Source organism: Sapajus apella, unplaced genomic scaffold, assembly GCF_009761245.1.
Source record: "Sapajus apella isolate SASKATOON/1434 unplaced genomic scaffold, GSC_monkey_1.0 scaffold69, whole genome shotgun sequence".
Lineage (NCBI taxonomy): Eukaryota > Metazoa > Chordata > Mammalia > Primates > Cebidae > Sapajus > Sapajus apella.
The window spans coordinates 9,190,944-9,202,951 of NW_022437009.1; the positions used below are offsets into that span (position 1 = coordinate 9,190,944).

The following is a 12,008-nucleotide window of genomic DNA, read 5'->3' on the forward strand; positions in this document are numbered from 1 at the left end:
TTTTTTTTTTTTTTTTTTTTTTTTGAGATGGAGTCTCATCTATTGCCCAGGCTGGAGTGCAGTGGTGCGATCTTGACTCACTGCAGCCTCCATCTCCTGGGTTCAAGCAATTCTCCTGCCTCAGCCTCCCAAGTAGATGGGAGGGACCACAGGTGTGTGCCACCACACCTAGCTAGTTTTTGTATTTTTAGTAGAGACAGGGTTTCACCACGTTGGCCAGGCTGGTCTTGTACACCTGACTTCAAGTGATCCACCAACCTTGGCCTGCCAAAGTGCTGGGATTACAGGTGTGAGCCACTATGCCTGGCCAGAAAATAAAATAGTTTTTAAATGAACAGAGCATCATGAGTTGACAAATAATTTCAGGTGACTTAATATACATGTCATTGGAGTCTCTAAAATTGAGGAGAGAAGAGGATAGAAAAATATTTGAAGAAATAATGACTAAAAAATCCTAAATTTGATGAAAATAATATGCCTATAGAACCAAGAAGCTCAATATCTCAATGAACTCCAAGCAAAAGAAACATGAAGAAAGCTCCACTGAGGTAATTTATAATCAAAGTACTAAAAAAACAGTGATGAAAAGAAAATCTTAAAATAGCCAGGAGAAAAAAAAATACATGTTAGGTAATAAGGAACAATTGTAAGGATAAGAGCAGACTTTTTATTAGAAAACAGGCAAGCCAGAAGACAGTGGGGCAACACATTTAAAATACTAAAGAAAAAAAATTGTCATCCTAAAACTCTATACCCAACAAAAATATATTTTACTAACTTAAAAAAAAAGGACTTTAAGTTATACAAAAGGTGAAAGAATTCCTCACCAGTAGATCCATACTTCAAGACATGTTAATGGCAATCCTCTAAGTAGAAGAAAATTTAGACCAGGTGGAATTACAGATTTACACAAAGGAACAAAAAGCACCAGAAATGGTGACTACAGGAATAAATATACAATACTATTCTCTTGTCATTTAAATCTCTTTAATTTATTTTTATTTTAATTTTTTTGAGACAGAGTCTTGCTCTGTTGCCCAGGTTGGAGTGCAGTGGTGTGATCTCAGTTCACTGCAATCTCTGCCTCCCAGTTTCAAGCAATTCTCATGTCTCAGTCTCCTGAGTAGCTGGGATTACAGGCATGCACCACCACACCCAGCTAATTTTTTGTATTTTTAGTAGAGATGTGGTTTTACCATGTTGGCCAGGCTGGTCTCGAACTCCTGACCTCAGGTGATCCACCTGTCTCAGCTTTCTAAAAATGCTGGGATTACAGGCATGAGCCACCACACCTGGTCTTAAATCTTTTTAAAAGATGCTGAACTGTTAAAACAAAAATAATAACAATATCGAATTGCATTAATAATAAATGTAAAAGTAAACTTTATGATAATAATAGCGTAGAGGCTGGGAAGGAAGAAATGGAAGTATATTATTATGAGCTTCTTATATTTGAAGTGGTAATCTCACTTGAAGATAAAAATCATAAAAATACTAGATTAATCAAAAGAAGCCAGAAAAAGAGAAAAAGTGGAACAACAGACGGGAAAAAATAAAGAACAAAGAAAAATGCGACAAATAAAAAACAAACATGCTAAAATCCCAACCATATCAATATCACAGTAAACGTAATGGTCTCAATACTTAAAATATGAGGCAGGAATAAATAGATGGATTAAAAAAACAAGACCCAACTAGTTATATTGCCTGCAAAAAATGCATTTCAAATCTAAAAAAGCAAATACATTTGAAAGCAAAAGATGGAAAAAGATATACCATACTAACACTAATAAAAGGGGAAAAAAGGCTGGAGTATCTATATTAGACTAAAACAAACAATACTACAGAAAAAAATTATCAAGGATAAAGAAGATTACTTTATAATTATAAAGGGACTGACTGTGCAAAAGAACATGAAAATCCTAAGTGTTTTTGCACCTAGTCAAAATTTACGAGGTGGAAATCAACAGAACCAAAAGAAGAAATAGACAAGTATACAGTTACACTTGAATGTTTCAATATCCTTCTCTCAATAATTGATGGAATCAGTAGACAGAAAAGCAGTAAATATTTGAACGTCAGCATCAATTAACTTAAACTAACTGAGTGTGATGGAACACTCCACCCTACTACAGCAGAATATACATTTTTTTCAAGGTTACATGAAACATTACCAAGATAGACCATTCTGGACCAAAATCCAAGTTTCAATGACTTTAACAGGAATTGAATTAGAAATCAATAGCAGAAAATCTCCTCAAATTGGAAAACTAAATAACATACTTCTAAACAGTTCATAGATCAAAGAAGAAATCAAAGAGAAAATTAGAATTTTGAATTAAGAAAAACTTTAAAAACATGTTGAAAATGTCTGGATATCACTAAAGCAATATTCTGGGGCAAATTTACAGTCCTAATTGTCTATAGCTGAGAGGAGAATGGTCTCAAATTAAGAAGGTCAGATTGCATTTTGAGAAGCTAGAAAAAGTCTAACAAATTAAACCCAAAATAAGCAGAAGGAAGACAATAATGAAGATAAAAACTGAAAGCAATTAAAAAGAAAAACAATAAAGAAAACAAAACCAAAAGTTGGCTCTTTTTGAAGACTGATAACATTGATAAACTTATGTACAGATAATCAATTTGAAAATAGGGGACAAAAATTATCAGTATGAGGAATGAGAGAACAACACTACAAATTCTATAGATATCAAAAAGACAAGTAAATATAATAAATTACTTGATGCCAATACAACTTAGATTAAATGAATAAATTCACTGAAAGTCATAAATTACCAAATCTCACTCTAGAAATTGATTACCTGAATAATCCTATCTCTAATAAGACACTGAATTTGGAGTTTAAAAATCTTCCCATGAAGAAAACTGCTAGTCCAGATGTCTTATTGATGATTTCTACTAAACATGGAAGGCAAAAATAATACTGATTCTATACCAAATCTTCCAGAAAATAGAAAAGGAAGGTATACTCTCCAGCTTATCCTGTGAGGCCAGAATTTTCAGATACTAAAAGCCGAAACTTATTACGAGAAATAAAACCGCAGACCAATATTCCTACGAAACATAGATATGAAAATTATAAACAAGATTTTAGTAAAAAAAAATCTAACAATATAGAAAAATGGTAAGAAATTATGAACAAATGGGGCCAATCTCAGAAATACAAGGTTATTTTAACATTGAAAAAGTATTTAATCATATTAACAAACTGAAAGAGAAAACAAATTATCATCTCAATGGATACAGGAAATTCATTTGACAAAATTCAACATCTATTTCTGATAAAAACTCTTAGCAAACTAGGAATTAGAACGACACTTATGCAAACTTATAAAAGGCATTTGTGAAGAACATAGAATTAAGAACATCATACTTAATGGTATAAGACCAAATGCCTTACCCTTATATAAGGAGGAAAATAAGTTTCTTTACTCTTAACTAGTCTATTTGGCATAGTACTGAAGTTTCTAGGCAGTGCAAATCAAATATGAAAAGAATGACATCCAAATTGGAAAGGAAAAAAAAGTAAAATTGCCTTTGTTCACAGATATCATGAATGTCTTTGTAGAAAATCTGAATAAATCTACAAAAAAAAAAAAACTACTACAACTAACAAGTGAGTGTAGCAAGGTTGCTAGAAACAAGATTCAATCTACAAAAAGAAATAGCATTCTATACACTAGTAATCTTTAGAAATCAAGTATTTTTTAAAATATAATTTACAACAGCATCACATATGAAATACTTCGGCATAAATCTGACAAAAGTTGTGAAAGAACTGTATCCTGAAAATTTAAAAATGAACATTGCTGAAAGAAAATGAAAAGATGCAAAGAATAGAGAGATATACCACATCCATCTAGCAGGAAATAATGTTTTTAAGATGTCAATTCTTCCAAATTTATCTATAGATTGTAATCCCAATTAATATTACAGCAGAATTATTTGTAGACTTCAAGCAATTAATTCTAAAATTCATTTGGAAATGCAAAGGACTTAAAATAGTAAAAATGAGTTTCATAAAGAACAAAATTGGGGTACAAACACTACCTGATTATATTACTTTCTATAAAGATACAACAATAAAGACAGCATAGCACTGGTATTAAATAAACATATCAAGAGAACAGAATAGAGAGCCCATATGTATATGAACAATTGATTTTCAAAAAAATACAAAATTAATACTTTAGAGAATGAAGAATGCTTTTTTCAACAAACAGTGCTGGAACAACTGTCTATTAATATGCAAAAAATGAACTTGCATTTATACCCCTCTCCATATGAAATCATAACTAGTAATGAATCATAGATCTAAAGATAAAATCCAAAACTATAATACTCCAGAAGGAAATATAGGAGAAAATATTTGCAACCTTGGTTCAGCAAAGAGTTCTCAGATAAGACACCAAAACTACAATAAGTTGATAAATTGGACTTCTTCAAAATTAAAAACTTATGCTCTTCAAAAGACACTGTTAAGAGCATGAAAAGACGAAGCATAGAAGGAAAAAATATTTCCAAATCACACAGGAATTAAAAGGCATGTATCCAGAGTACAAAAACAACTATTGAAACTCAATGGTAAGAAAATAAACAATCCAATTTTTAAAATGGGCAAAATATCAGAACAGACACTTCACCAAAGAAGATACTAAATGGGTGGCAAATAAGCACATAAAAAAATTCTGGACCTCATTAGTCAGTAGGGAAATGCAAATTAAAACCACGGTAAGATACCACTCCACATCTCCTAGGATGGCTAAAATATTTTCTAAAACTGACCACACCAAGTGTTGGTGAGGACGTGGTGAAACTGGAACTCTTATACACTGTTGGTGGGAATGTAAAATGGTATATCCATGTTCAAAAGCAGTTTGCTGGTTTTGTACAAAGTTAAACATACACTTATCATATGATCCAGCCATTCTACTCCTAGGTATTTACCCAAGAGAAATGAAAGCATATGTCAATACAAAGACTAGTACAGGAAAGTTCATAGTTTTATTTGTAATAGCCCAAACTGGAAGCAAACTGGCAAATGCCCATAGACAAAAAATCTATAAATAAATAGTGCTATAATTGTACAATGAAAACTACTTAGCAATTAAAAGAAATGAACTATTGTTACACTCTATAGCATAGATGAATGTAAAAATAATCATGGTGAGTGAAAGAAGATATATAAAAAAGAGTACATTTCGTATAATTCCAGTTATATAACATTTTAGAAAATTAAAACTATAGCAACAGAAAGCAGATCAATGATTGTCTGAGGATGAAGGTAAGGGAGGGCAGGAGGGAATAGAGAGGGAACACTATCCTATGACAATAAGTTCAGGCAGTGTAACCTGATTGGCCACAGAGCACCAGCTGGCTAGGTGCCCACAAACTTAGGGACATTCCCACTGATTCTTTCCTTCACAGACAGGAAGAAGAACCTCTTCTTCCTTCCTCTCCCGCTTTCTCCCTCCCCAGACTCATACCAAATTGAGTAAGAAAATCCTCCCACCTGGTGAAGATTGTCACTACTTTTGCCACATACTGTAAAAGCCCCTGTTTATTTATAAACCCAGATAGAATACTACTCCATTTTCCCTTCCCCTTCTTCTCTGTTACTGGGCAGTGATTAAGCCTCCCACCCCTTCTAGCCACCATCTGGAGAAACTGACACCCCTCCCACAGTCAAAGTCTATGACTCTCACCCCCGTGACTCATGGTTCTACACAAAAAGCCACCAACATCAGTTTCCAGGAAACCTCCATGACCAAATTGCACTTAGCCTTGGCTACTTTCCACAATTCAACATGGAGGTTAAGGATCAACTTTACCCTTTATTTCCTCCAATGGGCTTGAGCTGGTAGATCTGTGGATTTCTAATTCCATCCCTGTCTTTTTTTTTCTTTTTTTTTTTGACCTGTACTAACAGCACCATCTAATCTACTCTTGAATTTAGTCAAGCCTAGGAGTAGTTCAGGTTGATCAGAGGCTTCAAGAAAGTCTATCAGGACAGGCTTGGTGGCTCACACCTGTAAAAAGTCCACTACTTTGGGAGGTTGAGTGGGAGGATCCCTTGAGCCTAGGGGTTTAAGACCAGCCCGAGCTGAACAACATAGTGAGACCCCTTCTCTATTAAAAAAAATTTTTAAGTTAAAAAAAAAAAGAACCTCTATCAGTTCTTCAACTTCAACCTTATCTGATCAATGTTACAGTCTAGTCTGGAGCCACAATAAGACAGCTTTGGTGCTACACAGACTATTATGCTTATGAGATATTAACAAGTGCCCCTCAAACAAAAGCCAAAATAAGAAAAAAAACAGCATAAAGGAAAAAATGGGAATGAAAGGACTCTATGGTTAAATAGTTTTGGAAGTAAATGAGATTAAGTAATAAAAATAAAACTCTTTTTTAAATGAATGACTTCTGAGAAACTTGTTATATGCTAATGTGCACTTTGCGTCTCTAAGTGGAAAACATATAACTACAAACGTATTTTTATGTGGAAGATTACTTATTAACAGCTCACATAACATAGTATTCCGTGGAACGCAGTTTGATAAACACCAGCTTTGGAATCAGACAGGTCTAGTTTTGAATTCTGGTACTACCACCTATCAGAAGTGTGACCTTGGGCAACGTGCTTAACCTTTCACTATTTTCCCATCTTTAAAATAGGGGTGTTAATATTTACCTCAGAGGTTGTTCTGAGTGCTAAATGAGATAATATTTCCAGGATGGCTCATTCCCTGCGTATCTACCTTATTTAGTGAAAACTCACTGAAAGATCAAATTCATACCTTACCTACCAGTCCATTCCTAAGGGTAACTCTGAGCTTTGAATCGATTTTTAGGAACAAAATACACATGGGGCCAGAATAATTCCTTGCCTGTTTCATACCTTTTAAAAAGAGGTTTTGTATGTCATTTCTTAAAACAAAAATCAAACAATAGAGAAAAGTACATCTTTCTTTCTCCATTTGTACCTGTTAGGACAAATTGAAAATTTTGGTAATAAAAGATAAATAAATGTAAGTATAGTTTCTGTAAGATTTCCTTTTAGTGTAGAAAAGTGTGTGATAGAAAAATAACTTTGTAAGCTAAGATTGAGAATATGTTATTAGAACATGTTTCTTTCTCCATTGAAATCTATTAAGACATGTTACAAAACCCAGCAATAAAAGGCAAATGAAAGCACGCTTTCTTTAAGATGCATAAGCTGTTTTCTTTAGGTGAATGGAAGTGTTTGGCAGAGAAACACCTTTGTAAACTAAGATTGAGAATATATATTATTAGGACACATTTCTTACTCCATTGAAACCTATTAGGAAAAGTTGAAAAATCTAGCAAAAGAAAGCAAATGTAAGCATGCTTTCTATTAAAAAAAAAAAATCTACCTTAAAAAAATACAGAAAAGTGCAAAGAAGAAAACATAAAGTCTTCTGAAACCCCACCTCCACCTTGCAGAGGTAACCATCATAAACGTTTTGGCAAACGTCTTTCCAGACACTTCTCCATATACATTTTTCTATACACAGATATGTCCATTTACATACAAGAGCATTCGCAAGGTAATTACAGCTCCCTATCCCTTCTTACGCAGAGCCTGTGGCAGTCTTTGTTCCTTAGCAAAGAAAGTTGATGCTGTTCTAAATGGGAGCAAAAATCTGTTCCCAATGAGGGCTCCCAAATTTAGGCCTTCTTGCTCAAACAAATTTAGATACATAATAGTTCACAGAATCCCACAAAATGCTGCTTTTCTCATAAATGTCTTAGTTATAATCCTCAAATCAGCCCTACAACTTAGGTGTCATTAGCCCCATTCTGCAAACAAAGAAGCCAAGGACTGGCATGAGGTCACCCAGCTAAGAATCATCAAAGACAGGGTGAAGGCCAAAGTCTTTCAGCCTCCAAAGCCCATGCTCTTTCCACCATCCCAGGCTCCGATTTTGTGCCTCCTACTTCCCAACTCATTTGGTGCAATGTGTTGAGCACCCAGGAGAAGACCTTCCACCTTTCATCAGCTTGTGCCTCTGCGGTTTGAACTCCTGGGAGCAGTGGCTGAGGTGCCATCAGGGTTATGGCTGTACGTCCTCTTGAGGAGTAATAAGCAGTTGTAGAGGAAGAAGTAGGAGTAAAATAAAGCAAAGCCAAAGCGTCAGCTTTCCTGTCTTAGTGTCCTCTCATCCCACCATCAACTTGTCAAGCAATGTTTGTTATCTTATGCCTCCCTAAAAATGTAGTCTGGCAAAAAATTTTTTCTTCTAGGTTGCTGTTAGGGGAGAGGATTTGGTGATTTATAGAGGAATAAAGAAATAAGGAAGAAGAAAGGAGAGAAAAAGTGAAGAAAGACAAATCCAAATGATCTTGGAGGCTCACTTGCTCCCATTTGGGAGCTTAGCATGACACTGCTAACAGCTGAGGTGGGACAGGGACTCTTCTAATAAGCTTACTCCCAAGATCAGGAACAGCCACCTAAAACAGCACTGTTACAGGGTCAATACACCAGAGGTTCCCTGTCATCCTATGTAGAAATATGCAGAACTTTACATACAGGGTCCCTCTCCTAGAGGCCTGTCCATGGTGTCTGAAGGCTGGCTATACTCAGCTTAAGCAACAGTCTTTGTGGGATAAGAAAAGCCATTTGGTTGATATCCTTATCAAAAATTTAAATAACTTGAATCTAATCATGTGGAAACATCAGATAAACCTAAATGGAGAAGCATTCTAAAAAAGAACTGACCTTACTCTTCAAGAATATCAATGGCAAGAAAAACTCAGGAACTGTTCCAGACTAAAGGAGACAAAAGTGACAGTTGAAGGCAATGCATGACTAGAAATTTCCTTTTGCTATAAAAAATATTAATGGGGTAATTGATGGAATATGAATAAAATCCATAGATTATTAATAATATTGCATAAATGTTCATTTCCTGGTTTTGATAATTGTAAAGTGATTATATAAGAGAGTGCATTTGTTTGTAGAAATGTGCCCTAAAGTATTTAGGGGAAATGGCATCAATCATGTTATTAATCACTCTCAAATGAGAAAGCTAGAGAAAGATAAACAAATAAAGTAAAATGTTAATATTTTGGAAATCTGCGTAAAAAGGGTTTAGAAATTTTTCATACTATTTTTTCAACTTTTCTGTAAGTCTGAATTTTTGTCAATTTTTTAAAAAAAGTTGAAAAGTGAATAAATAATCTAAGGGATTCTGATCTCAAAATCATTACAATTTAAGTTTTCTATGTTATAAATACTGAGATTCTACAATAGTTATTTTAAGAAGACTAAATCATGAAATAATTCTTGAATACCTTTACTTGCTCCTGATAGAGAGTAAGCCATAAGTTCAAATTTATGTTAACAAGTAAACTTTAATACGTTTTAAAAGATATGAGGCATCAAAATTACTTCTTACCCCTATTCCTCAATCTAGTTCTCCTGAAATGAGAAAGCCCAAACAAAAAGGTTTGGAAAATTAAATATATGTTAAGTATTTAGTTTGCATATTGGCTTAAGATCAATTACATGTACAATTAAGTTGTATTTTTATGTTTGCCTATGTTAAAATGAACTAGGAATTTATCTAAGTAAATGAAGAATACAGTCTAATGATACCTACTTAATAAAAAAATCTCTAAGAAGAGGGACTGTAGTATAATGTAGAAGAAAAAGTATGCCACAGAGAATTAGAAGACATTCTAAATAACTATTAGCTAATTTTATGGTTTTGGACAAGTCATTTTACCTGAAAAGTAAGCACACTGGACAGTTGCAACAGCTCACATTTATTGGGCTCTCCTTATGAGTTAGATACTTTATTTGAATCAAAATAATCTCTAACTTTGCTTTAAGTACCAAAAATTTAATACTTGAAATATAACACTCTCATTTTAAATGATTACAATAATGTATGCTTGTGGCTTATTTTCTTTTACAACAATTATTGGTCATAACTCTGATATATGGATGCTTCTGCTTGCGTAGAAATTCTGCTGTGTGCTCATGAAACGGATAATGAATGGAGGGTACTCACCGCTAACTCTCAGCGTACAGATTCCTGGCCTTTACTCTGAGTGGTCATCCACTGGCTTTGCAAATGCGTATCTTTCTCTTTCCCAAAACCTACCTCAGATAGCCTTCCCAAACTGACTGTACAACCTCCAGCTCAATCCTCCCCTCCTCTGCCCCAGCAGCCACTCTGGAGTCCTGCTCTGCACAGCTGTCTGGTTTCTCTGGGTTACTTTGCTTCAGTGGCTAGGTCCTGAGAGCTTCCTGAGGACAGGTGCCCAGTCTCTGGAGCCCAAGGTGATCTACACACAGTGGATACTTGCTCAGTACAAGAATTGCCCTGGGATGACTAATCTAGGAACGCAAAACAAACCGCTTAACTGAATCAATGCAGAACTTCCTGGAACCGAAGTTAAGCTGAAAAGAATGGCTGTAACCTCACAAGAAGCTCCACCCTTCCTTCTGATCTAAGTGAGAATCTAGGTTGAGGAGGAAAAACCCTGTCTCTTCCCCCTCGTTTCAACCCTACATCCCATCAATTCTGTCGTGTGAACATGAACATAGTGGACATAGCCCTGCCCAGAGCTGGGCCTAGGACCTGCCTGGTCAGTGATCTTGCCCTCCACTTTCTGGTTCCAAGTAGGAGAAAGGGCTTTCCGTTTCCAGTGGCCCTGTAAACATGGTGTGTTATACTGCGGTCTCACTTGCTTTCTCTCATTTCTAGCATGCCTGGATATACAGCACCCTTAGTCTAGAATGTCTCCATAGCAAACCCATACTTCTATGAAAGTGAACCCACCAGTCATCGCCTCTCCAGGGAGTCTTTGCCACACTCCTAACTCCTCCTACAGTTTATGCATGTTCTTCATCTATTATAGAAAAGAGCACATTGTGTTGTGTTTATATATTGCTGTGACTGTCATCCATGACTCTAGAGGAGACTCTACAACTCCTTTCAGATGATAATCATCTCTGTTATCCTGTATCTCCAGCACTATGTGCCACATGCGGCCACGGGATAGCAGTGAGAATGGAGAACCAGAGTCAGGGCCTCTGTTCAGTCAGGGGTCAATCACAGGACATAAGAAACCAAGGACCAACAGACTTTGTCCTTTCAAGTTTGTGTCTCTTGTCAATGAACAAAGGTGAGGTCGCTAAGGTGGTGGTAACCATAGCTGTGAAGGGATGGACTTGGAATCATCCCCCATGAATATAAAGGTACCCAATCCTTTCATTTAAAAGTTAAATGCTCTTAACTGGCCCACACAGGAAACATCACAGGAAATCATGTTTCAGTTCAGTCTTTGCTTCCATTCAACCGCAATTTCAAAATAATACAGATTCTCCTCAAGATTGAAAAGCAAAACTTCTTTGTTTATCTAGCAGCTAGGATTCTGCTCTTTCTCAGCTTTCTTCCAAAGCACACACGTAGTATGATATCTCTTATCTCCTATGGGAGTTCCTTAAGAGTAGGACTCTTTACTAGACAAATATCCTACCTTTTCATCTCCCTCCCCCACAATTCCCATAGCACAGTGCCTGGACTCGGGAGGCACCTAACACTTGATTATTAAGTGAATTTACTAAAAAGACTGGTTTTATTTTTTATAAAAAAATAAAAGGCTCAATAAGCTCTGAGGTGCTTTGGTATCTAGAGCCCTTTGCCCTGTCCCCACCCCTCTTGGAAATCTAGAGCCTCTGACCTGTTCTCAACCCTCATTCTTAGATGGGTGGGGGTAGCCAAAGAGAACTTCCTCCTCTCTGCTCTAATCAAATGAAATTTTCACAGGTTCTTGGAAGAAGAAAGCTCTCATATAGAGTTCCTATGGTGGTCACAGAGAGTCAGGACAAAAGCTTGCCTATCACTTTGCTGAGTCCATGCAACCTCAGTCCTTAGTTACAGCACGTGATTGGAAATTATTGCAGTATCAATGTTTTATACTTGGATTTCATGTTATATTTATCAATGTTCATG

General features: G+C 35.7%; 1 protein-coding gene across 2 annotated transcripts in view; it reads right to left on the minus strand.

Moving 5' to 3' along the window:
* Window positions 1-12,008, minus strand: part of CD53 (CD53 molecule) — a 29,191-nt gene that overhangs the window by 13,830 nt on the left and 3,353 nt on the right. The gene's annotated exons all lie outside the window — the stretch shown is intronic.